Source organism: Haemaphysalis longicornis, unplaced genomic scaffold (assembly GCF_048455015.1).
Source record: "Haemaphysalis longicornis isolate Haplotype H1 unplaced genomic scaffold, Haemaphysalis longicornis Haplotype H1 scaffold_14, whole genome shotgun sequence".
NCBI lineage: Eukaryota > Metazoa > Arthropoda > Arachnida > Ixodida > Ixodidae > Haemaphysalis > Haemaphysalis longicornis.
In genome coordinates this window covers 192,668-196,991 of record NW_027526245.1, presented here as the reverse complement: position 1 = coordinate 196,991, position 4,324 = coordinate 192,668, and the positions used below count along the sequence as shown (strand labels likewise).

The 4,324-nt window shown below is 50.7% G+C and overlaps 1 pseudogene; it reads right to left on the bottom strand.

Moving 5' to 3' along the window:
- Window positions 1-2,506: 2,506 nt before the first annotated feature.
- LOC144165337 (uncharacterized) lies at window positions 2,507-4,046 on the bottom strand (annotated as a pseudogene).
- Window positions 4,047-4,324: the final 278 nt, after the last annotated feature.

Here is a 4,324-nt window from a genome sequence, read left to right as displayed (position 1 = left end):
CTCGCGCAAGACACGCACCTCACTCTGAAGACACGCAATTGCGGCCGCCTGTATTTCCGATGCCTTCGTGGTTTCGCTTCGAAGGCGGGCGTGCTCCTCCCGTAGCTGGCTGAGCTCGTCCGTTAAAAATGAGATGCCTTCCACGGCGTTGACGAGCAGGTCATTCATCTTGCTCAGTTGGCTACCAACATCGCCGGGGTAGGGAAAGAATGCGTTGTGGTCGAGAGCAGCGTTTTCTGCCGCCGGTCCGGTGTTCTCGTCGGGCTTGACGGGTGGTGCCGCTTTCCAACAAGCGTTGCAATGGAAAGGAAGATCGCCAGCGCGAAGAAGTTGGAGATCCTCGTCGGGCCAGGCAACGCACTTTGTGTGCGTGCACTTGCCGCACGAAGCACAGCGAAAAGAGTGCTGCTTGGCTGTGACACGTTGCGAGCAGGTGACACAGTTGGCTCGACCCGCCATCTTGGCGGCTTCGATGCAGCGGCCGTCGGCAGTGCACGATTTCACAAGTGGCGAAAAGGAATACAAGCAGCGATGGCGGAGGGGGAAATCGCACTCACTTGTTGCCTTGCATGCTTAGCAGTAGTTGCGAAGTGCTGTCGTCGGCTTTGGAGGGAGATTTCTTGCTTTCTTCGACAATATTTGTAGGAGCGAAGAGCGCGCCGACTTCTTCCCTGCGCCCCCTGGCGGCAGCGACTCGGAGAGTTTCGCATCACTGAGGCCGACGACAAACGTGTCGCGGATCATGCGTTTCTTTTCCTGGTAGTCGCACCGGTCCGCCAGCGTGTGCAACGCAGTGATGAATTGGTCGACTGATTCGCCAGGTTGTTGAATGTGTCGGTGAAAACATGCGCTCTCATAAACTAGGTTCCGTGCGGACACTAAGTGGTTGTCGAACTTCTTTTTGACGACTTCGTACTGCTTCTGTTGCTCTTTAGATAAAGCGAAAGTTGAGAAGATTTCTCTGGCTTGACTTCCCATCGTATAAAGCAGAGTCCGGACTTGTGCTTCTTCACTTCGCTCGTTTAAGCCCGAGGCAAAGCGGTAGTCATCGAAAAGCTGGATCCGAGAAGGCCATTCGGATGTCCTGTCGAAGTCAAACGTTGGCGGAGCTGGAACAGCGAACATGCCCTGGAATGGCTTTGACTCCGTTGTCTTCTGATATGGCGGCGCTTGAAGATTGGTGCAACGCCCCTTGAATATCAGAAGACGCCATCTTCTGACACCATGTCGTGCTACGGCCTAGAAGTAAGCCGAGTGCAGCTGGGCTGCCGCAAGAACGGGGAAAAGGACAGAGCCGCCGACGATGCGGACGAGATAATGACAGCCTTTATTCCATGCCACCAGCGTACATATCTAACAAACACACGTGACCAGTGACGTCATGTACAAACTGCACGTGGCGCGTCGGGGCGAAATTAGCAGATAACACAGGCACACGATACGCGGCATAGGCGCCATCACCACAGAACTGCATTGTTGGCAAATTATTACATTGCAAATTTCAATCGAATTTATAGAAGTGGCGTGTACTGTAGTACATACTTTAATGGGTAAATATGTACCTACCTTATTACCATTTCTCCATCATTACCTTCCCCGAGCTTTTCCATCTCAAAAGGGATTAAGCTCGGCATGTGTGGCAGCTAGAACATCTGGCCCAACGAAATGTGCACATTATCGCCGATATGGCATCGGCCCGAAACAGGGAGATGGTTTACATGGAATTATTAATCAGCACTTCGCAAGTGACCTACGTATGGCTCTGTATTTGCGGCAGACAGTTTGTAGTTATTAGGTCACCAGTCCTTACCTTCGCATTTGGACGCCGCGTTCTTGAAGAAGAAGCTTTCCCGCAACACACGGGCGTCGTGGGCACTCCCTGGAAACCCGGCGAACACATCGGTGAACAACATATCCACATCACAGATCCCCTGCAGGACGATCGAGTGGAACTTCTTTCTGTTATAATAGCTTTCCTCCGACTCAGATGGTGTGGGAATGCGAATGTGGCATCCATCGACGGTCCCAGTGACGCCCGGCAGGGCACCACGACGACCGAGTGACAAAAACGCCCGCTTCATCCTTCCGTGCTCGTCGGCGTCCGGCCACTGGATCTCTCGGGCGCTGATGGAATAGAGGAGTGCCAACACCCGGTTGATGGTAAGGTGCACGCTGGATTGGGCGACGTCGAACTTGTCCGCAATCAGGTACATCGCACGCTGCGTACTGATGTACGTGAGGGCGATGAGCAAGGTCTTCTCGGAGCTCATTTTTCTTCGTCCACGGTGCCCAGCAGGGTAGAATTCAGAACTCTCGAATTCAGCACCAAGCTGAGCGACCGTGAACCGTGAGAGCCTGAGCATTTTGCGAAATTCAAACTCTAAGTACGTGGAGACGACCCGCTTAACGTATAGGGGCACTCGGTGGTGCTCCTCCCTCACCAGCTTTAGGGTGCCTGGATGTGCACCCGCCTCTCCGTTCAGGGTGGAGACAACCACGTCGTCTGCTATGGCGGCCGCGTTGCATAAGAAGTTCGAGCTTTGCGATTGAGCTCATAGCCCTGGGAGATCTCCATCTCATTTAGTAAAAGAACACAGTCCTTCTCAATGTCTTGCATGCCTTCTGCTTTCGTTTTCAGCAGGTCTACCATGTCTGTGAGTATCCCAGGCAGAAACTTGAGTCCCTGTAGTCGACGCGCAAGAGTCCTGTTAGCTGGCAGCAGCGGGTACCGGAGTTTCCTTAAGGTTTCATAGCCGGATGTCCGGCATGAAAATTTAATTTGAGGCGCTTGCTTTACAGTTGGTGGAGACCAAGTAGTACTCCTTCTGTTGATGTCGCGCGACAGTGGATGTATTTGGTCCTCGTTCAGAAATTTCATTGTCTTTCCAAAGGTTTCTATGTTACCTTCGAGATTCTTAACCTTTTTTCGCAGGCCTTGGATTGTTGATTTTGCCTGGGTATGCGAGTCTTGAAGTTTGCTGTATTTCCGTGTCAGGTCTGCCAGCAGCTTATTAGCAGACTGCGGGTCAGACACCCCAGCTTTCATTCTACTGGCTGAGCCTTGCAGACCTGTTTCGTCCGCTACCGGTGCAGTTGAGCAGGCTTCATGTGAGCTGCAATTCTGTCCTTCAGGCAGCCCGGCGACGGCATTGCGTCGATCGCAACTGCACGACCATCAGTGATTACGTCGTGCTGATCTCCATGTAGAGCTGAGACGAGAGCGGTCCCAGTCCTTTCCTTTGGTGCCTTTCTGCGACGAGGCAAAACTGCAAAAGCAAAGGAGAGCATCAAACTGCATCCCATAAACAGCATTAGGCATGCCGCGACTGGCTTTCTTAATGTCTTTACACTTCCATGTCTGAACATCCGCACGCTACCCTTGCTGCACATTTAAAACGCTTGTATTCCTCTGCAAAGAGACGAAACGTTATTTTTGGACAAGGTCACAAACTTCGTTCCCAGCGCCTTTTTTACTAGTTTAAATCCGCAAAAACAGCATAAGAACGCCGCCCCTCCCCCTTCGTCCAGAGAGCTGTGATCCAACGTAACATCCGACACCGTCCAAGAAAGAAATCAACTCCTATGGGCTTACGTTTGTTATATTTAAAAGCAAAAACAAATGGCAAAGTTCCGCCACCACAACTCTAACATCTAGAAACAAAACAAAGTTCGACCTGCTTTTTTAGTGCACTCTTACGGTTAAACTCTATCGGAATTATAAGTGCCGCTATCAACACGAAAAAGCGCTGCATGCGTACACAGCCACACTATGAAGTCATAAGATTGCAGTGGCGAATAATGCTAAATTCTGTGTAAAAGCATGGGGAAAAAAGGAAGTAATAACTTACGTGTGAAGGAAAACACTGTAGGCACGGCATTTGGCTTTATCTTTTTCCAACCATCCGCCCGGTTTTGCTCGAAGCTGTCCCCTTCAAAATGAGCCTGCGCGTTCATGGAAGGTCGCAAATTTATTTCCTTCGCGTGATATCACCCGTGTTCACACACCAACGTTGCTGTGTTTCATACGTTTCTAACTATTTTCCTAATGTGTTGTTACGAACTTTACCGCAACTGCGACATTTAAAACCGCACATTTATGATTTGCAAGCTGTTCCGGAGATGCGAGTGACGCCCAAGAAACATGAATGAACATTCGTTGTACTATCGGGTGCCAAAACATTAGCTGGTAAACTGTGGGCACTCCCTTCAGCACAGCTGAAGGGAGTGCCCACAAGTGGGATGACCACAAGTGGGATGAGTTGAGCTGCCCCGTCTGTAAGGTAGAAATACACAACTCGTACTGATTTTTTCGCAGTACCGAAAA